At 37.2% G+C, this 23,231-nt stretch overlaps 1 long non-coding RNA gene across 1 annotated transcript; it reads right to left on the minus strand.

Moving 5' to 3' along the window:
- Positions 1-922: 922 nt before the first annotated feature.
- On the minus strand, positions 923-20,237 carry LOC135328005 (uncharacterized). Its single transcript, XR_010388723.1, has 3 exons — positions 19,742-20,237; positions 3,984-4,031; positions 923-1,982 (listed from the first exon to the last, which is right to left on the minus strand). It is a non-coding gene; the product is annotated as an uncharacterized LOC135328005 (long non-coding RNA).
- Between the last annotated feature and the right edge of the window lie 2,994 nt (positions 20,238-23,231).

The following is a 23,231-nucleotide window of genomic DNA, read 5'->3' on the forward strand; positions in this document are numbered from 1 at the left end:
AGTTTTAAAATACTCAATATTTTTTTGCCTTGACTTTTTCAAATTTTATTTGCTTGATTCTATAGTTAACCTTCACTAAGAAAATCAAGACAGCAAAGTGAGAAATAAGACAAAATATCAGCCACTCAGTTTTGGTATTTGATAATAACCTCTTTTAGAACAACAAAAGTTGATCTGTTTGGAACCATAAATTGTATAAATTAATAGTGATGTCACTAATGATACTGCATAAGAAGCAAAAGCTACTGGATATTACAGGTCTGTTGAACAGTGTGTTACATATAACCAAAACAAAATCTACCCTGTCATGTCATATTTTAATGAAACTCGGAAAAAGAAAAAAAACTGTTATTTCTTCCTTCCTGCCAAAGTGAGATTGTTCTCCACAGTATAATTTTCTAGTGATTTGCCCAGTTTCATTTTAAATTATTCTAACAATGGTGCTTCCAGCACTTCCCTTAGGAAGTGTAACCATAGATGACAATTTGACATTCACATTACACTCAAGTCCCTAGATGACACAGTTCAGTGTAATGTGACATAAGATTTATTGTGATGGACTCCAACATTTGACAGGCTCCAACACAATGTAATGTGCTGGGAATGGGTGATTTAAACAGAGTGTTTAGCAAAGCTGCTATATCTGTGAAGTAAAGGTGGTTGAAAATGTTTGGAATTTAAAATTAATTAAAATAAAAGCAACACAGAACAAAATCTGAGCATTAATTCTGTGTGTTGTACAGTATCATTGATAAGTGCTAGCAAACACCCCCCCTTAACATACAAATTTGGTCTCCTAAGCTCTGGGTGGGATGAGCAGAAAAGTCAAAAGCTAAAGGTTAAACCTGTGAGTTGAAGAGTCTAAAATCTGAACTGTGAAACATATTTAAACTCTGACAGATGAAAATAAAACCTAGCAGCATTTTCAAAACATGCTTATATGTTTATTGTATATTTAGGTGCTCACTGATTTTAGATTTTAACAGCAGGTATTTGTACAGATTATATCTGCTGGATGTACAAATCTTTGTCCTGGCACGAGAAAGAAAAAAACTTGGAGACAGATACAATTAGCAGAGACCAGGGAAGGAAGGTCGCACATCTTCTGACAGCAGTGCTGGTATGATATTAGCACTGATTGGTGGTTTTGGACATGACCATGTTATAAAAAAAAAAACACTATAAACAAATAAAAAAGAGGCAACTAAGAGGAACTGACCAGTCAGGAAAACAGTGGAGAGAGAATGGAGAAATGTGGTTGTCACAAGTGCATGTCTAGCTAAAATGAATGAGCTCTGAAGAAACTCTGCAGCCTACCGTGCAGAGTGACTAACACTAAGAGGACACTGAGGCTTGCTCAGACATACCGCTAATGAACTACATCTTGGAAGCTGTGGATCCCAGAATACTGCTTTTGCTATGGAACTGAATTTATAAGATAGCCATGTAGTGTAATTCATATAACCACGTTGTCTCTCCAAGCTTCGTCTGCAATTTTCTCTCTCCCTTGCACCTCGGTAGCCCATTCTTTACTGTGTCTGCGGGGGTTGTACTGATCATCCAAGAAGTCTTCAGTGTTTCAGAATATAAATAGGATCTGTCTTGTCCTTATGGTCTGTGAATTACTCCTTCCACTCAAGCAACTCATTCATTCTTCACATAGAAGAAATCATTCTGACTTTTTACAGAAAATGAAGCATAGGACATTCTTTACAGGTCATGGCCACTTGCTGTAAGGCACAGATCCTACTAGTTGAATCACTTATCCTTTCATGTATTCTTACAATGTTAAAATATTGCAACCAGGCTGTCCCTCAGCTAGTGCTAAGGTCAAAGGTCCTCCTCATCTTCCTCCTCAGTCCTTTAGAGCATTATGGTAGGGGAGTGCCCTTTCCAATAGCCAATGACACATAAGGGCATGATGCTGCTAGCATCGCATCCTGATGGCTTTGTCTTCCCAGCCTGCGTGATGAGGGGTCCATCTAAAATTAAGGAAGACATTTTTGGGACAAGAACAAAGCATTGTGCAAACCCAAATCAATATGCTCCTGAAAAATCTCTTTACTCACTGTTTCTGCACATTTTTTAATGAATTCTAGGAGATATTGGGGATTATTTTTATTGTGCATAAGGTGATGATGTATATTTATTAATTTTAAATCCATAAAGTGTTCACACTGAGGAGAGTTCTAAGGCCTACATTTTGCCAACTACAAATTGTACAAAGTTTACAGGGAATTCAGAACTCAGCAATATTTTGCTTTTACATTTCATATCATTTCTCTTTAAATTTTGTTTTGAAGGATGTGCCTAATCATTAAGCAGTATAATTTGAACCTTGAATAAGGTATTGAATGAATGATTTTCAAAGCAAGTAGTAAACCCTATAAATGTCAGATTGTAAATCTAGGGAGTATTGGCTCAAAAAGAAATATGCAACACATTTGTTTTATCAAAACCAGAATGCTTAACGTTTCTAGAAAATACATTTTGGTAAAGAGTGCACTATAGCTTAAGCAATGTGTTACAGAATATCTGTTTTAAGGAGTTATGCCTTTAAAAGCTTTTATAATGTTCTGCTCAGGAGCAGGGAAGAATCCAGAGGTGTTTTGCCAGAATCAAAAAACTACACTGTAAAAACAGTTTGCTCTCTTTTACTTTTTTACTTTTACTTTTCAAGGAAAAAAAAATCCAACTTTTCTAAAGCTTAAATATGTCTGAAAGTTTTTTTTTTCTTTCTTTTTTGTTGAGAACACCTGTCTTCTATAAATGTTCCAAAGCCCTCACTATTGAAACTTTAAGAATCATATTGAGGGCTAGAAAAGTTTTTCTCCTACAATTACAAATGTCTGTTTAGTCCTCAAATAGTCAGAAAACTTCTTTTCTGAGAATCATTTCCAAATACAGGCTTTAAAGAGGTGCCTTATATAAATTAATATAATTGTGATACATCTTATGTATGACAATGTAAAGGTAATTTGATATCAAACCTGAGTATTGTTTGAGAAGTCAAATGACTAGAAAAATAACTGGAAAAATATGTTTTAAAATTCACCTTAAGAAATATGCTTAAAAATATATTTAAAGACTCAAGTAATCTTTAAATCTTTGTCAGAAATCAAGGTTTCCAGATTTTGAATGAAATTCAAAAATTTTACTTTAACAAAATTTTAATGCTTTTTAATGTGGCTGGAAAAAAAAAAGAGAGAGAGAGAGAGAGCGCGCGTGAGATTCCAGCAATGTTTTGTATGACAGAAAAAAGTTAAAACTCATTTTTTAGGTAGGCACTGATTATTTTTGGCTACTTGAAAAAAGGCAATCCATCATGTAATGCATACCCATTAAAAATTGCATATTAATTGGTTGAGATATTACCAAGACCAGCCCACAAAGGCACTGAGCTGATGGAACAATAACAGGGGATACCCTCTAAATCCAGCCAGTCTTGGGAAAATAGGTGTTTTCCTTCTTTTAGCAAGAAAAAATAATATAGAAAATAAATCTAACCTGAGAAACAGTCAAATGCTTTCAATCTCTGCCCACTTTACAGCTTTAATTTCAAGTGGGGGGAAAAAGAGAAAGCGAGCAAAAAAAACCTAACATACCCAGCCTTTGGTCTAACACAGCTCAGTCATTTCTACATCTTTCTATATTTATATATTAATTATACTGTATAATCTTACACTTGGACATTAAAAAGGTACTATAACTTAAAAAAATAACTTCTTCCCTCAAACAATGAAGTACTTGGAAACTCCTTCCTTGAAGAGGCAACATAAGATATTTTTGATATAGAGGAGATTTCCTCAGAGAGGAAAAGGACAATTGAAGTTGGATTTAAGATATTTCTCATTAATTTGTCTGTCTCAGAATGGCCTCCTTGGCTACATAGAAATGTGCTTTGTATTGTCACATGGTTTATTTTCAAGATTACTTACTTCAGTTCAGTTCATTTCTGAACGATTTACTTTAGTTGTACTCACCATTTCTGGACATCTGTCATCTTTAGTGCTAAGAATCATCTTCCTGAACTAGAAAAAGAGACAATTATTGTAATTAAAAAAAAAAAGTAAATTAAAGTTAACAATTTGTCAATTCTCTTTCTTCACCAGCTCCATGACTAGCAGTTAAAACGAATGTAGAAATATACCTACAAAGTGAGCTTTGCTAGTTCCTTCTACAAATTGCAGTATTGTGACTCAATGGTTCTTTCTTGAACCTCAGTGTATAAACCAAAGGAGTTCAAAGTAAAACTGAAGAACCATAGAGCAATAGAAATTTGAGCAAACCTTAATACAGCATTTTCTACTCACTCGTATACATATACTGGGTAATTTCATGGAGACTTGTTTGAAATCTAAGCATACAGACTACAGCTAAATTACTAGGGGGTGGAGCAAATGTCCCAACCTCATTTTCTGTTTGCCATAAGCTACTTCGTCGATTACACACAGCTAACCTCCTTTGAGGTCATTGATACTCAAAGAATGTAAAATTAGGGCAATGCAGCAGGCATCCTCTCTTTAACAGCTAAATGAATAGACGGATAGAATTCACCAGGTACATCTCTTATTACAAAGTTTTCCAGTGTGGGGTGTGTTGAACTCTGGCACTGACCTGTTCAGCATCTACAGTAATTTTCCAAGTATATCCCCCTTAAATCCAAGGATTTTCCACTTATTCTCTGAATATTCATTGCTTTCATTGTCTACTTTAAAGTATTCTCCAAATTGCAGTTCCGTATTCTTTGTGGCAGAAACTGAATGCTCTCTGAATCTATGTACTGCCAGCATTGAATAGCATTGAATAGATGGTTTACAAAAAATACACTAGGACATAGGCAACAATGCAAACATGCAAGGATTTATAAACTGGATGTGAAGTATACAATAAGCATAAAACCTACTTTCAAAAAATGCCTCAGAGTAAAAGAATATTGTGTTAATAGCTCCTAGTTAGCGGATATCTGTTCTGCTTTGTAGTCAGTTCTCATCTTCATTCTAGTACTTGCTGCTGAAAAGGTTAATGATTACCTTCATTAGGACAACTGAGTCATCTTAATGCTTTCTTTTAATGATTTGCTTTTTCTCAGTATTTCTTACTTATTGACTTGAAAGGGAACAGCAAACTATATTCCAGTGTGCCTTCTTTCTTTTTTTTGCCTTTGGTAAATTGTCTTTGTCACACCCTTTTACACACTTCTAGAAATTACTGAATACAGATTTATTTCCTTTGCTAATCATATTTTTGGCTGTTCATGCCTTGCTTAGAACTTTCTTTTTACCTGAGTAATTATGTGTGGACTGAATCATTGCTTGGAGCTTGCCTAAGGCATCGTGTCTCAGCGCAGAGAATTGTCTGAGCCCTGGTTTTACTGCAGGATGAATTCTTGCTGCAGAACAGAGTATGCATTCAAGCAACCAGATTCTTCTGTTCAGCAGTTATAGACTTCAAAACCCAGAGGATATTTTCTTTGCTTTCACTAACTTTCCTTCCATTGTCAGTGAGTTGTTCTTTCACACTTCCTTTCATTTCACTTCATTTTCATTTTTCAGCATTTCCTTGATCAAAACATCTAGGAGTTCATCAGATTATACATCTTATTCTTTCAAATAACACTTCCCATTGTTTTCAGCACTGCTTAGAACACTGAGCCAGTGAAGCGCTAAGCACTCTCAACTCTTTTCAAGTCATAATGCAATAGATTTCAGTGTTATCATCTCTCTACTTCAAATCCTGAATTCTTTGAGCACCAAAATATAATTTAAAATCAGAGGGAGCCCTGAATCACTTTGGATTCAAAAGCAAATGCATTTATGACCATTTGCTGCCCATCTTTTTTTCTTCTTTTAGTATTTGCCTAAGAATACATGTACGTGAAAACTGATCTGAACCGACACTGAGAATCGGGACAGGAGGAGAAATTAACAGGCACAAAAGAGGAAATCCAACAAATAGAGTCTTATTTGCTCACCAGATAAATCTGAACATACTATTTTAAGCATCAAATTATTCCTTAGATATTTTTCTATTCACCTTTTTCCCCTTAGATGGCCCTTTAATTGACAGATAGTCAAGTCAGATATTATTTTATTGAGGCAATGCCAAATACATTTGAAAATGAAACATTGTGTATTTTGCTGTGTGACCAGCACAGAACAGTTTGTGATGTAGCAGACCTGTTGACTTTCTCAGTAAGATGGATTTGCCGCTGATTACTGCGATGTGATTTGCAAAGTAGTTGTTTTCACATGGGAGCACTGAAAATATGGCCAAGACTGTAAATTCAAGTTCATGGCCTTTTCATCTATGACAAATCTCACTGAGTTTAACTGGGATAATTCTTAACTTTTCCTGAATCTTAGAAACAATTAATCAGTTTGTGAGTCTATTCTACAGGTATGACCAACACCGTAGTAGAAGACAGTAATAAAATCTATGCACATCAACTTTCAGAAGAAAGCTTCTTCAAAGACTGTCTAGATGATTCAAACACAGATAAGAACAGTATTCAGAAATGCCTTAGCAGAGCCTTAGCCCTGGCCTTAGATTGTTATTATAAGATAAGTCAGCAAAAAAATGAATATTTTTAAAATTGGGCTCATGCAATCTGGTAGCTGGCCTGGGTGCTACCTCCCTTTCTTCCTCCAGGGAACTTCTTTCAAGTTTTTACATAATAAAACATTATCCCTGTTGATATGATATGCAAATATCATGAAATAATATTAAGTGAAAGTGCAGTTGAAATGTTAATATAATCCTAAAGAAGTTTTTCTATAGCCATAAAAAAACCAAGCTTTGTGTGTAAAGGAGATATTTTATTAGATCACATGACAAAAATAGATGAGCTATAATGTATAACAAGTGTTTCTTCTGATCTGAAAGAAGTCTGAAAGAGAAAATTTTAGACCTAAATGCCAGTTAAGGATCTTTTTTGAGTTTAACTAGAAAGGTTGATCAGTTAGATTATTGAGAGAAAAAGTAGTTTTCACAATTTCAGAGGATTTAAATAAGGACAGAGATGGTTATTTTCTGTAACAAAGGGAACAGGACTTTTTAAAATCTGTACAACATACAGGAGTGAGCAGGCAGAATTAGAACATGTGAAAAAATATAATATGTCATAAAATCATATCTCTATCAAGTCCATGATTTTATCATCTGTGAGAGGTATGAATTTTAGATGTTAGGCTCCCCTTTGCAAATTGTTCTGTAGCTCTCATGTAGAATGAGGTCAGAGATAGAATGGTTGGTTTGCAAGATGTAATTTTCTATGGATAAATAGGTGACTCTGTTCTGTCCTGATCATTTGTGTGTGTGTCAGGGCTCTGAGTGCAACCTCTTTTCCCTGCCAGTGATTTGGTTGCCTGTGCTCAAGGCCAGCGCCGTGGTGTGCAGATGCATAGCCTGGAACGGTGCCAGGGCGAGAAGAGCTATGAGCACCCTGTCAAGGTCTCTGCCCAGGCTGGGGGCTGCCCTGAGGCTCAGGCCCTCGGTCCCAGGTGGATCCAGGACTGACTGACCTGCCAACATGACCTCCTGGCTTGGTCTCATGCCTGCGGAGGTGCCTGGCCATGGCAGGGCTAGGCTGGCCCTGGTGGCCACACTGGCCTGGCCCTGCTCCCCTCACCTGGGCACTGTGGGGTGGTGGTGCTGAGGCCATGGCCCTGCGCCTCGCGGTGCCTGCTCCCCTGCCCTGGCCAGCAGCCTGCCCCGTGGCTCCTGACAGTGTGCATCCACTCGTCATAAGGGGAGGGGCTGTTCCTACCGAAAACTTGTCTTTTCCTTCCCACTGCATTAGTTGGCTTAGCAAACAGTATTACCTCTTTGCACAGATCTTTTCTTCTTTAAATCCTTAGATAAGCAGGACTATAACATTACCATACAGTGTTGTTTCTTTAGATCTTTCTCCCTCAGCTATTTCCCACATCCAAGTCTAGCTATCTGGTATTTCCTCAATACCCTTTCTTTTCTGAGGCAGCCTTTTCAGTCAGCCTTTACCTTGAGGCCATTAAATACAGACAGTTGTTCAGCCTTAAGTCTGAACAACTTTTAGGTTATCTTCAGGTCTCTGTTTATTCTTTTCAGGTCTCTATCCTTAGTTACCTTTAACTCAGAAACTCAAGTCCCACGTTCTCTTTTGCTTCCCAGAGCCATATACCTAAAGGAATGCTATCAAACCCAAACTTGAGAGCCCCATGCTCATTCCCAGGTCTGCCTTTCTTTTCTTCTGAATGCAACAGGCTGCAGAGAAAGCTCAGCTTTTGGACTCCTGTCACGTTTTTGCCCTATCAGTGACCCAGCCAGGAACTCCATCGTAAAATACATCACATAATGAACAGAGCACAAACTTCTTAATACAAATGAGATCATTCAGAATACTTTGGGCTAAATTAATTTCCTGATCTTGTGTTGAATTCTATAGTTATTTTAGGACTGAATTTGTCCCTGTTATTTACTGACTTATTGAAAAGCCACCTTGTGGCTTCCCTAAGATATTGTGATGAAGAAAGCTGTCCAAGCACCCTCCTGGAAGCTTCTCAAGCATGTCATTGCTACCCTTTGGCAGGGATGATCTGTCAGACAATGTGCGGACTGCATGTGATCTAACGTCTTTTTTTTTTTTTTTTTTTTCCCCAGCCTACTATTACTGTTCAGGTGAAAGTGATACCCATGAGGCAGATCTGACAAGAATTCTCAATCTCTGAAAACATACTGTAGGAAATAAACCAAACAAACCAGAACTGGCATTTATCAGAAAAGGAGAATAGAGCTCATAGGGAATGGCTCATAAAGTTGAAGATTTGAGACTTGACGTAAATACCCTGGAAATCTACAGTGTACTTAAGCACATGAAAAAGAGGTCTGTGTCAGCAAGCATTTTGTTTCAGGAAAGGGCAGAAGGGAGTCATAAAGTTTGCAAAGTGCTACTGAAAGGGAAAGCAGCCCCTGGTGCCAAGGAGAGATCTGATGCTTAAGCAGCTGTTAAATGTTATGTTCTAGACTGAAGCCTTACTAGAGAATTTGCCAACTAGAAAGTATTAATAATAAAAAGTATTTGCATTTTTATAAAGACTTTCAGCTAAGAATCTCTATGTGTTTGATATGCACTATGTGATGGAGTTTCAAAATATATCAGGAATATAGATACATAATTGCATGCTCTTTATATAGACTCAGAAATCAGGTTTATATGAAACTGTCAAACTCAAGGTTACACAGCAAACCCTATAAAAATCAGGATTAAACTCCTTGATTTTCTCTATTACATTCCTGTGCAACAAGTAAAGGGCCATGCTATGTTACCCAAACAAGAAAAAGATTAACAGAATGAAATGTGGTGATTAACTTACCATTGCAAGTATGACATTTGCTCACTTTGTGTAAGTTTTTCAGCTCAGGGTATACTCAGAATCCCAATATTTTTACGTATCATCTTGTTTTATTTTTATATCTTGTTAGATTATTTTAATGGACAGTTCTTTTAATTGGCTGTGTGTTAATTTGTTACTGTTGTAGAAGTTATGCTGCATTTCATTTGTAACACTGGTAGCAGTAACAATAATCATAATATCCAAGCACCTTTTTTTTTCTAGCTAAATGCCATCTTCAGTGAATGCCTTCTGAATTACATTCAAGCACCCTTAATGCTGGTTGGACTATTGTGTTCACTGCTTTGGGAAGAAGATGTTCTATATTTTGTCATTCATGTTGCTAGTCCTTCCCACTGGGAACTATTTTCCCCATAAATGAGACCCACTTCACCTATCTTAAAAGTTGAGCATCTCTAGATAAGCATAAGGTAAGCGCAAGTTAGTCATAAACTCTGCCTAGTCAATGAAGAAAATGAGGCACATTTTCAGGACAAGTGACCACATCTGAATAAGCATCTATCTCACACGCCCAAATCTCTCATTTGATTGCAGAGAAAGCCTGAACAGCTAAAGTAACTTGTAGATGATTATGGAAAGTGAGATGACTCCTACCTGGATTTTCTGTTTAGTATGTAAGAAAATGAAACCCATTCTCACCTTTACTTCAAAGTGACATCACAAAATATGATAACAAATAATGACAAAAATAAAAGTTCTTTGTGGAATTATTATATCCGAATAACATTCTGATAATATTTTCTGATAATGTTCCCATTTTAAGTGCTTCTTATAGAAAACTGCTTATAGAGCTACAGAATAAAAATACTGCCAATCTCATTGCTTACATTTTTTCCATATGAAATAAATATTGCAAGTGGACAGACAAATTCGTAGCAACTTTGTTAAAATACAAGGAAGACACACAGATATGGACAATTCCCTTTACTGGCATATCAAGAGGAACTATTAGTCATCTACCTGCCTGGCTGAAATTGCCACAGAGGAATACCTGTTGCCCACTTGAAAACTGTTAAAAATAAATCTCAAGTTCATACTTCTAAAATTTATAAAGAGACATAAGAATCAAGTGTCTGTGCAGCTAACCCAATCATTGAGCTCAGCTACTAAACTGGAGGACTAGAAGGTGTCAAATACTGAGTTAATACTCAAAAAGAAGGCTGAGGTGCAATTTATGAAATTAAGAGTAGCATTAAAATTTGTAGAAAATCCCTTCACTTTTACATCTAACTTCAGAAGGTCTAAGATTTTGCCAAAAGAAATGATCCACTATAAATCCACTTTACAATGAATAAATCCCATTTCAAGGTCTTGAACTTTTGTTGCACACAGTGAAGATTCTGGAGATTCTTTGAGTTGCCATGTAGACCCAAACAGTCTGATTACGCAAAAGTTACATTATTTTATCTCTACCTTTGTTACAGCTAGTGTGCCAGCTTTGCACACGCAATGTTTCCATTTGGCAAAGAGAGGAATTTTATGCAATGTCAAGCTCAGACTTTATAAACTTTCAGGTTATGCTGCTCTATTATGGATACGAGCAATTTTAACCATTGATTCCAGTGTAAACAGGATTCTACTCCCTTTGCCAAATTATGAAAAAAAAAACAGAATAAATGCTTGCCCTGGTCACTGTAAAAATACATATCAAAACAATTTGAGTCAGGAAATTTTATGCATTCTGTAGTTTTTTTGCCAGATTTCTGTAGTTTTATACTGAATACTGTGTCTCATGAAGTGTCTGAGTCTGTAAAATGTTATTTATTGGACAAAATAAAGTTTTATATATCATGCAACATTCCTCAATAAAAACATGTTTATGCTACTATATCAGCAGGGATCACTGTTAACAAAAAATCAGTGTGAACATAATATTAGAGTATTTCTTTTCAAATCTCTTTGACATTCAGTACAACTTCCTTCTAATTAGATATGTTCTGTATATGTACATATAAATTTTGTAAATGACTTGAGAATGCCAAATATTCTTGTTTTAATCAAAACAAATAAGAGTGATGTTTTAAAGAGTGAAATTTTAATGCTAAATTCAACTTAACAGTAAAATGAAAGCAGCAAGAGACACTGAATTTTTTAAGTGACAAGGAAATGAAATACTATGTATTGTAAAAGTTCACAAAGCAAAAAAAGAATTCTAAAATCTCTTCAGGAAATGGAAAAAAAAGAAAATTTTGAGAAGATACAGAGCACAATTTTGTACAAGCATGGAACTATGCAGGTTCTATTTCATTTTTCTAATTTCTCTGAAGAAAAAAGAAACATTCCAGCTGAAGTAGAAATCTTGAAAAATATATATATTGCATTCTCATAGAATTTGTTACAATTGAGACGCATAACAATCAAAAAAAGAAAAAAAAAAGGAAAGAAAAGACCACACCACACAGTAATTCAATTTTACACTTTAGAGATAGGGGGAAATTCAAAAGTTTTCTAAATTTCATTTCTGAAAAGACAATGCTGCTTGCCCTGATGAATGTTAAATAATGACTAAATTCTTGATACCTGGATTGCATATACTTATAAAAAAAGTGTTCTCAATTTAATTTTTTGTCGTATGTTTTAATTATTTTTTCCTTTTAAATTAATTATGCTACAATGTGAGGAGCAAATCTACTACACAGATAAAAATTCTGGAAAAATAAAATTTGCATGTAATCAAAAAAGGTTTTTTTTGGAAATGCAAGCACATTTGTTCTTTCTAGCAGAAAAATGCTAACCATTTGAAAGTTGTCTTATGGTGGTATCCTTACACACACAGAATTGGGATGAAACTACTTTTTAAGCCATCTCCCTAAAATGTGTGATTATGGGTGCTCTGAAACTCAGTACTTGACTTTGAAAAGGCATATTGCTTAGGGTCTAACTCTATGATGTGCTCTGCTGTAAGAACACCACATGGTTCAATGTGCTGGAAGCAGACAGGAAAGCAAATTGTGGCACAGTGAGTGACAAAGCGTCTTTTATTCTGAAGACAAAGGCTTGATTTCACCAGAAGAACATCTGGAATCAGTCTGAGCAGGGTCAGACAGTGGGTGTTCTCCCACCTATCTACTTCAAGTGACTTTTTTTTTCTCTGAAGAAGTGATTTAATTACATGGTAAGCTTCACTGGTCCTGTTATCAACATGTCATTGGGAAGAGTGCTCTATCTGCTTCGAGTAATCATTGTGAATTCAAGGGAATTATTCACAGAAGAAAAGAGTCTATCTACCACTAAGTGTTTTGCAGGATTTTTATTTTATGGTTATGACAGCCTACTGGGATGTTCTATTTTCTTGTTTCCTGCTTGTTAACTGCAGTATAAGGACTGAACTGATTAATGACCATAGTCATCACAGAGAATTGGAGGAGGGAGATGGGTAGCTGGGTGGGTAGATAAATGTGTCAGTTATGGCCAGTTATTATTTTTTTATGTGTGTGAGCATGGGAACTGAGTCAAGTATAAACATGCATCATCACAAGCTGTAGCCAAATGAGGACATTTGTCTATATATTTATGTGTGTATGCATGTCTTTTTGCATGTACATGGTGCTGATTTTTATATATATATATATATATATATATATGGTATATATGTGTGTGTGTGCAAAAGTATTTTTACAGTATATATGTGAATATGCATATTTTAACATGTATTAAACATCTTTAGTACATATAGCAAATATATGGGTTATATATGTGTATGTATATATGTATATATATGCATGTGTATGTATATATGTATTTGCTGCATATAGTATGTGTAAAAATTCTATAAAAATAGGTAGCTTCTATTTTTTTTTACATAAAACCTTGAGTATGTGTTCAGCCCAGCAGCACATTGAGTTCTTCGTCCTTTGTTCAGCACATAATCAAATTCATAAGTAAAATTCATCAAAAAGGACATTTGGACGTGCTTTACTAAAGAGGGGTGTAAGCATTAAGGACGAGGCCAAAGTGTTTCTTAAATGGCCCAGAGGTTTATTAACATCAAAATTTTATAATTTTTCTTTTTTTAAAAAACTTCTCTTTTGCTGAGTTGCCACATGCAATCTACAGTATGCTTTTATTTTACAACAGATGGTTAAGGGCCTGATTAACCTCTATATCTGGGACAAAATTAAGTCCAGGTGTTTGTGAGCTACAAAAAAGAGGAAATTAATGTTAATGGGAAGCCAGATTGATTTCAATAAATTTTGTTTTAAAAATGAAATGTGTTGATTGATTTTAATGATGCAGCATATGCTGCTATTGATCTGAAATCTGCATCAAGTGATTTATCACACTGGTTCCCTGTTCTTAGGGAGAGAGAGTAACTTCTTGAGGACATGAGTCCTAAGTCACATTGGCTTGGATATGGTGAAAACAATTCAAAAGGTAAAGAATGACATCTCCTGTCTACTCCTCTTTTTTATGATCTTTTCTTAGAAAGAACTCATTAGATCTGTAAAGAAAGCATGCTTTACCTCACAAAATGCTAGGAATGACCTAGAGCATCTCAACCACCTGGCTGCAGCCTGTTAACTGCACAGTTATTCAAGAGCAATGGGAGACCCTTCAGACATTAATGAATGAGGTTAATGATGAGAAAATAGTGCAGCAGGATAAGAGAAAGGGTTGTGAACAGCCCTCATAAAAAGTGGCAGGGAAAGCAAAGAAGTAAAAAAGAAATTTTCAAAGAAAAAAAAATTGCTTGTTCAGGACAGGTGGAGGTTATAAGATAAACAAAGATAGGGGGGAGGGGGAAATAAAATTCCAAAACCACTGAGGGTGGACAAGGAAAAGCAGATAAAAATTGTATGATCTAGGAGGTCTTGTCTTATTGCAATGCTAGTGAGAGACTATTATTCCCTGAGTACAGGAATATTTGGGACATATTGACTAAGTCCGTACTAATAAATAGTTAATGGGTCCAGCACTGGAACTCAGTTGCCCACACTCTTAATTCTCATACAGACCTTGGCACTGTCTTGGTTTAGAGAAATTAGTGATCTCCACGAAATTCCCAAGCCTGCTGATGAATTAACATAGGCCAGGCACGGGCTATTCCTGTAGGAAGTTTGGAGGTAGCTACTATGTTTTGGAGGTTACCATTACTAATGCAACTGGACCCTGTCCACTGATGTCAGGGCCAGTGAATAGACCCTAACACTACTGAGTTTACCATAGATGTAGCCACAAAGGTTCAATCAAACTCATGCTTTAAGGCAATTTCTCAGGATGTAAGAGCTGGTTGCCTTCTATCATCCTCGTAGTGCCTGGATAAGACAAAAGAAGCCAAAGAATGGCCATCACCTGCCCATTGAGCAGATCTGAAAAATAAAATTCTACAATGCATGTCACACTATCTAGCTTGCCAACTGAAGCAGTGCCAAAATGAGACTATTGATCCGTAATGCATTATATATCAATGCCAAACAATGTATTTAATGTCTAATGTAACCAAATGTGGGCACCGATTACTGTTCTAGAGATGATCTGGTTCTCTTTAAGCTCAGAAGAAAGCTTCCCATGAAGTTCATTATGATGCATATTAAACCTAAGGATAATAACTTGGCATGTAATTAGTGTAAGAAGGACCAGAAAATTTTTTGTGAAAACAAGTTTTATGCTTATGGGATAGCTGATGATTCGTGCTTATGATATAGTCAGATTTCTGAAAAATCCCATCAGTATGTCACCTGCTGGGATCTTTTAGACAGCTGGTTGCTTAGTTTGGTGCTTCAGTAGTAGCAAAGATTTTTGAAAATTCAGACTTTAAAGTCTTCACCTATACTTAAAAAAAAATTATAGGAGAAATTTTGCCTCTATTGGAGTTCTGTCATTGTCTCCATTTGGAGCAGATTTTCAGACCAGATTTTAAAGATGTTTTATCCCCTCTGTTGCTTCGTATTTGGTTCCTTTTCTTTGCTTTCACTTTTTCCTTCAGATATTTTGCTTTTAGCATTAAAAATACACAGCAAGTTGACCTTGTTCCGACCCCATTATCTCACAGTGCTGAATGCTGTGTTGAGGGAATTCAAAAAAAGTAAGTTTTCTAACGCAATATTGACTTCATTCTGTTGTACATTTCCCAAGCATATTAATATAAATGTAAATGTTAATGTCATAGGTGACTTTATATATATAGCAATAGACTGTTGAGTTATGGTTGTATAATCACTTCCATTGTAAAGGTCTTTTTTCAGTATTAACTTCAAACTATATATAACTGTACACAGCTATCATTTTTCCAGGCTCACTTCAGAATGGACTGGAAATGACTGGAAATGGATCTTTGGGTTTTGGGTTCTTTGTTAGTTTTTTTCTTTTTGGTTTGAACAAAAGTTGTTGAGACATTTTCTGAAAAGAAGAAGAAATAATTGCCTCTCATTTTTATATATATATATATATATATATATGTATATTTATATATATATATATATATATGTATGCATCTTCCAGTGCTGTTTTTAAAGAGGTTTAATATTGTTTTTATATAGCCATAGAAGGGAACTTACCAAACTGAGCAAAGAAAATCAGGAAAATTATTGCTGCTGAGCAGCAATAACTTTGATTATTCCACTGAAAATTGTTTTTCTTCTAATGGTACTGTTAGATTTAGCACAAGTTTATTGATTCCATTATTTCTGGTATGATATTTGTGGGAGACAGGAACGTGATTTTCTTAGCTACCTTTGCCAGCTTTTATTATAATAGAAAATTTTCACCAATGTTCAATCTAGGAAGTGTTTTACTCCTTATTTTTGTTGAAAAAAAAGTTACTTTTCCAATTAAAATTTTACAGAAGAATACATTTTCTAATCTGGGCAAAAGTTTTTCTTTTAAGTTTCTAAATTCCTTCTTCGTAGGTCTAGTATACAAAACCATTGAAAGAGTGCCTAAAAAACAAAAAGTATAATTGCAACTCAAGAAGATATTTTTGCCTAGGGTCTTCAACAGGTTTTTAGTCTTTTGTTGAACATTGGTATGATTACTAATGTAATCATTAGTAGCAAGTTTAAATGTAGCTAGGATATCTCTTGTGCAGCCACGTGTTCTCTGGCTGTCCCCTGTGTGTTTGACTGCAGTATCTGTATGTAGTTCTAGACTGTACCTCTCTACATGCATCCAATTGTATGAATACAACAGAGAGGAATTTACCTTATGAATAATTTTTGAGATTTTTTTTTTTGACTGAGAACAAAATCTACCTACCTACCCTTTTGGTCAAATACCAGAATATTCCTCCTGCCTGAAAAAGCTTAACTCTTTTTTCACCAGTATTTTACTCTAAATTTTGCAAAATATGCTTTAGCCTTATTCAACATTGACCTGTCTAAAAGGTAATTAGGTCACCACTTTGTGCTAGTACTTTGAGGAACCCAAATAATAACCAGAATATTATTCGTTCTGGAGAAATAACAAATATGAACAGACCTGAAAGGAGAGATGTTGTTGTTTAGCAGTATATTTTCAAAAAGATATTTAGCACTTTATTTCATCCTTATCACACCACAAAAGCTGTCTCCTTTACTGAAGAAGATATAGTCAGTTAAGAAAAAGTGACAGAAATGAAGATACATGAATTGGATAGTACTTCTGCAGTGGAAATGCTTGTCTAAATTTGAAATACAACATCAAATTTGAATAGAAGTTTAAATGAAGAATGTCATATCGGTATATTACGCTTGTTGGAGTAATCAGCTCTGTATTGTTCCACTGTCATCATTTATAGCTTGAAAATCAGGGGAAGTGGGGAAGGAGGGGTTCCCAATGCCTATCCACTCCTATTTCACTATTCCAAGTTCCTTACTCTTCAGAGCGAAATACAATTGGAAGTATATTGCATTTTCCCAGTTAACAGCACAGTGGCCCTAGCCCTCAATGGGGATTCTACCTTTCAAGAGTCTAGTCCACTAGCATTTGATTACTTTCTTGCTTTTTAGGGCACAATGTGGGTTTACACTGCTGCCTGACTACTCTCAATAAAGCAATTTTCCCCACATTTATGTATTACCGATCTTTGTTTAGATTCTTTGTTCAGATTCAGATAAGTGGCGATAGCTCAGAAGGAGGGACAAGAAAGACAGGCTATTTTTTTGTATTTCATAATTTAGTGATAATTTCTAGCTCTGTTTCTAAAAAAACCTTTGTAATTTCTGTGTGAATCTAAACCACTCTACAGACTCCTCTGCTACACCTATCAAAATTATACAGAAATATTTAATTACAAAATGACCTCAAATTTGTGGTAGATTTCATATAAATTTGTCCTTCTTCCAGAAGTAGAACGTCTTCATCTCACTGATGTCCAGTGCCCACACATTTTGTTAAATTTCTTTTTCTGAAAGCAGTAACTTGACAGATTTCATCTACCACTTTATTCAGATATCATAGATATATATGTGTGCATGGTACCAAAAGGTGGAGCTATGCACCTTAGCTTTGCACTAATTAGAACATTCTTTTTCTCTACTTTGTTTGTCATTGACTTGTGTTTTGCTGACTAATGGACCAGTAATCTACTGATAGGCATTTCACTAAAGCTGTCTAAATTAGGATGAGCTTTTCAGCACCTGGATTTTTCTTGGATGTGGTATGTTCTTTCCCTTTTGCTTTTTTTGACAGGAAACTTTGGTTCCCTAAAAAAGATATCTCATAAGAGCTAATAAGTCGTTTCCATTCCAACAAAGATTGAAGAGCATGACAGTATATGATATGATTATGCCTTTAGTTTGTAGAAATACAAATCATAAACTTTTTTTTCAGCATGACCTGGTAACTCAAACAGGTGGTAGTGCCCACTCATGACTAGTTGACATAAAAGTGTGGTGGACTATTGTCTGTATCACAAGCCCAGGAAAGATTTTCTAGGCTTTGGGTTCTGGTACACATGCCAAACATGCTGTGGATTCATCTTCGGATGCAGCCCAAATGCATTAGTCCTCCCCACTTTTTTTCCCTGCCCTCCACCCATTTCCTCTCATATTCCAAGTAAGTTCAGGCACTGAGCTTGAAAGGAGCTATAACACATATCAGTAAGTGCCTGTCCTGGTCCAAATAGTCAGAACAATAAAAACCATGTTAAAAAACACTTGCACTGCAATATAGACACAACAGCAGAGAAGAAACAGCTGTTCCATTTATGTCTTTTAAGAAGGCATTCTAAAAAAATCCAATATAAATAATACAATGGATGAAATCTTATATACCAGGTATTTAAATCACTCTCTAGAGCTGCACATGGAGGAAGTACTGAATTCTAGAGAAAGTTATGAAAGCTTTTAAATTCTACTGGTCCATTCCCCAACCATATGTAACAATATTTTTTGCAATTTTGAAAATGCAATATTCTCAAATACGTTCCAAATGATGATTGTTCATGGCTTTTGTATAGGAGAAAACTCACATTTAACTTCTCCCTCACTATCTCCTCTAAATTCATGGAAGCCCTAAATGTAGCTAAGCTTGCAAGCTGCAGAGTGACAAATTTTACCAATGGACAACAAAATACACAAAAATACCCCTCTTCCATATGCATTGTACCTGTATTGGGGGCTGTGGGGGGATGCTCCCAGCTCCCCTCCCCCCCCCCCCCCCCAATCTGGTGCCAGTTACAAGCAGTCTGCATTCCTGTGCTTCACTCTCTGAAAGGGAGGGTGTCAAGGCTTTGAGAGAAGGCCTGCTTGGGCATCGGGAGGACGTCAAAGCTGTGAAATAGGGCCTGCTTGGGCGCCAGGACTCTGGGAAACAAAGCCTCCTCTCACTGCCGGAACAGTGTTAAGTAGGGTGGTCTGGACTATCTCTTCCTCGTCAGGACCTTGGGACGTAACACCTACTTTCACTGCTGGGGCAGTGTTAATCATTGCAGACAGGAACTAACTGCTTCTCACCCGAGCTATGGGATCTCTCCGTGGGACCACCACTGCAAGAGCGAAGCAGTCATTCGCAGTCACCCAGACTCCTTTCTTCAGTGCTGAAGAGTGCTCAAGGCAGCTAGCTTGCCCTTGGGAGTGTTCGGCTATCCCCCCCCCCCCCCCCCCCCCCCCACCCCATGACTGTGGGTGCGATCGTCTGTCGCGGCCCGAAAGGAGTCGTTCAGGACGACCTCCCTCCCCTTGGGACCAACGACCAAGTTCGTGATGCCCTTGGACTGAATTAAGGTGAAACGACACCAGCCAACCAGTTTTAAGATTTATTAACACAAAGATAAGGCAAGTGGTCAAATAGGATAATTCAATGGTGAATACTGCAGCTAGCTAGACAAGTCCCGTGTCACACGTTTCCAACAGATCTTACCAACATTCAACAAAAGAGAGAGAAAAGGAGAGAAAAGGGGAGAGAGAGAGAAAAAAAAAAGATATCACCACCCGTGGATCCAGCGGCGTCCCGTTGGTCCTCGTCCTTTGGGAGTCTCGGCGGTTGGAGGGGCGGGGGGGAGTGGGGACGGGACTCCCGTCTGGTGGTAGGTGGGTCCTCTTCGCCCTGGGTGTAAGTTTTGGCGATGCGCGTGCAGTAATTACAACTCGAGCAGGGTCCGACCCTAGGTTCCCGCTGAAAAGCTCAGAGCCAAATCAAGGCAAATTAAATAAATAAACTGTAATGACACGCGTGCAGTGGTTACAGCTCGAGTTGGGTGCCTCCGAAGAGGGACCCCGAACAAATGGATCCCTGGGCAATTACAGCTTTTTCAAATTAAGTTCCCCCACACACACACGTGGTAGTTCAGACCAATAGTAATTTTGGGGTCTGGGGTCTCCTGCTCCTCATTGGGTGTCATCGTTGTTCCTAGGCAGGCTGCTTTTTTTCTCCCTTATCTTTACTGTTGCAGTTTCTGCAGACAGGTGTGTCTCCATTCCTCGGGTCCCGCCATCATCTCTCAAGGTCCTGACAAAGAGGTGATAACTCCAGCAATTAGCACTGTTTCAGCAGTGCACAGGAATGTAAATTGCTGGTAACTCCCTTATCGTTCCCGCCTGCACCAGCTCTGGGGCCCTTTCTCACTGAACTAGGGAGTGCGGCCTAAGGCTTCAGCAAATTTAGCTACTCGTGCTAAGCAAGTTTTACAGAAGTTGTGCTAAGACGGCAATAATGATTTGGTCCAGGTCCCAAAGTCTCTGCCCGATCATGGTCTGGTTCAGTGCAGGCTCGGTGTGTCCTGGGTGGTCATAGGGAGACCATTTTGGGGGTTGCAGAAGATTAGTCCTCTTTCCGCCAGGGACAGATGGCTTGTTCGGGGTTATGGTTTGCTTACACCTTATGTACCAAGAAATGTTTAAGGCAAAAGTTCACTCATCTGTCTGCCACATCGTCATAACAAGAACGGAGGAGAGTTGAACCCTGCAACAGCCAGGAGCGAGGGACTGCGACTGCACGAAGACAACTGCAACTGGCCTAGCGACTCCACCTCCACCTTCCCCTGAAGGGTATGAATAGGTTGGCCCCGGAGGCCGTCTTTGGCTCTTCGCCGGTGACAGCGGGTCTGCCAGCTCGCGGATCCCCTCGGGACGGGGACGCCCTCCCGCAGTTACTTCCCTGGGACGGAGTGTACGTTGGCTGCTCAGGCAACGTGTGGGTAAGATCAATTAGAATTGGAAAATAAGTATTCTAGTTGAACTAAGTTTCTGCTGATAAGAATTGTTGCTTTGTACTGTTGTAACTTGTGTAGTAAACTTAGACCTTTAAAATAAGTTGTGGAGTCACGCAGTAAATCTCCTTCCTCCCCTCCTCCCCTCCCTCACGCCACACAAAACCCTCATGGTCCGGGACTGTAAAGAAAGGTCGTCCCGCGACAGGGGCTTTTCAATTAGATATAGTTTTTAACTGCTCCAACCACAGCCTTGTAGTGACAGCTTGCTCCTCCCCTTATGTAGTGATGATGGCACTGTAAGAGGTCAGGCACAAGGCGCAGCAAGGAAGAGACCGGAGAGATGCTGTCCTCCAGCATAATTAGTATAATTAGAGTGGCGAGTCCTGAGAATTTGTAAGCAAAGAATGCCCCCTTGTGAGATGGTATCACTGAGCACAAGGCCTACAATTCAGAAATTATGTGGAATTTGGAAGCAAAGGGTTTCTACTTACATGTTACATAATGAATTAAAAGGATCACTTATCAGTATATTAAATCCTACTCTCTTAAATTTAGCATCATTGGTATACAGTATATATACAGTATATGAATAGACAGACTGTTCTGAGTATTTTTCATGAACTGCACTTCAGATTTGCTCTAAGCTGTTTTTGCTCTGCATTTTTTTAACAGGACCTAAACTTCTATTTTTTTTCTTTCCTTTTTTTTTTCTTTTTAAATGGGATTGCATTGGCTAATACCATATTCTGCAAACCAAAATTGGATTCAGAAATTCAATTTAAATCTTGGCAACCCTTCAAGAACATTAAAAAGAAATTAAATCAGTTTTGGAGAGTCAAGCTGTTATATTTTAACTTTATTCTTACATAAATAAAAAAGTCTTTGCCTTTTGGAATCTGTCCATAGCATATGACAAAGCCCCTCTAGCAAAAAACAGTTATTTGAACCCACTTATGTTAATTAAAATATACACAAGAAAGAAAAAATATTTTAAAGGGGTCTTGGGACTGCAATAGCTGGTTTTATGTTTCCTTCTCACTTGCTAAGGATACATTTGTGCAAATAAGTAAAACAGTCCAGGTCTTTGTGTTCTAACAGATAAACTCCCTGATACCCCAAAAAGTGTGATGACATCCAAATTGCCTACTGGCTTAACTCTGCTGGTTGATGGTTGACCCCAGACCAGGGCTGGGTACTGAAAGGCAGAGTGGTAGCTGGCCCAAGCTAGTTGGTGCTACCCAGAACAATTTAACAGAACTGACAATAATATACTTGCACTCATGCACTGTTTTGTTACTAATACAGAGTTTTTCCTTGGTAAGCTATAGGCACATTTCCTCAGTAATATAAATTATGTTTTTGAACCAATAATCAATACTCTTGCTTTTTATGGTAAAGCTACTGCTGATTTCCAAAGAAGCTGAATCATTCTCTTAAGTATTTATAAAGGAACGGTCATGAAGGATTTCTGGCAATATCCACAGTATGTAAAAGAATAAAATCGGTTGCTGATGAATCTCCGCTTGGACCAATGTATACTGCAGTTAGGAAAATTTATGACAGTGAAGAATATGAAGATTTGCTTAATACTGAAAGCAAAGAGTGACCTTATCATGCCAAATGTACATTGCAGAGTAAGTAAAAATAAAAATAAGTGTGTGATAGTGGAACTCTTCAAAGATGCTGATATGCACAGTTTCAATGATAAATTAAAGATGTCTCTATTTAACAAGGTTTGTTAAATTGGTGAACACTTAAAGTTTCAGCTTTTTATTTACCCTGGAATAAGCTATATAGCAAAGGTAATACCAGTGTTACTTCAGATGTAAACCAGTATAAATTGGGTTATAGTTTAGCTTCGGGTTATTAAACTAGATACATTACTATGTATTATTATGTATGGCAACAGTATAAAGAAGAGAAAGAAGCACAGATATTAATGGAAACAGCTCCAGGAAATACATATGGAGGTGAAATATATATGAGGTGAATAATCAGCAGTATAGTTCTCAAACACACATCCTGAGCCAGGACCAGTTCTTCTGTTTAAGTGTTTTGGACTTACAGGCCAGTTTGGATCTGCAGCATCAGTCTACATTAGTTGAGACTGATTTAGTATGGAATTTTGGAATAAATATTTTGCACAGCTCTTTTGTCAGTTAACTCTTCTCTGCAATGGTTGAACATTTTTATTTTAAGTGAAAGCATTTTAATAAACTGCAGCTATGCCAGGTGAACAATTTTAACTGTCCTCGAAGTGTCATAGCATC

This window comes from Dromaius novaehollandiae, chromosome 3 (genome assembly GCF_036370855.1).
Source record: "Dromaius novaehollandiae isolate bDroNov1 chromosome 3, bDroNov1.hap1, whole genome shotgun sequence".
Classification (NCBI taxonomy): domain Eukaryota; kingdom Metazoa; phylum Chordata; class Aves; order Casuariiformes; family Dromaiidae; genus Dromaius; species Dromaius novaehollandiae.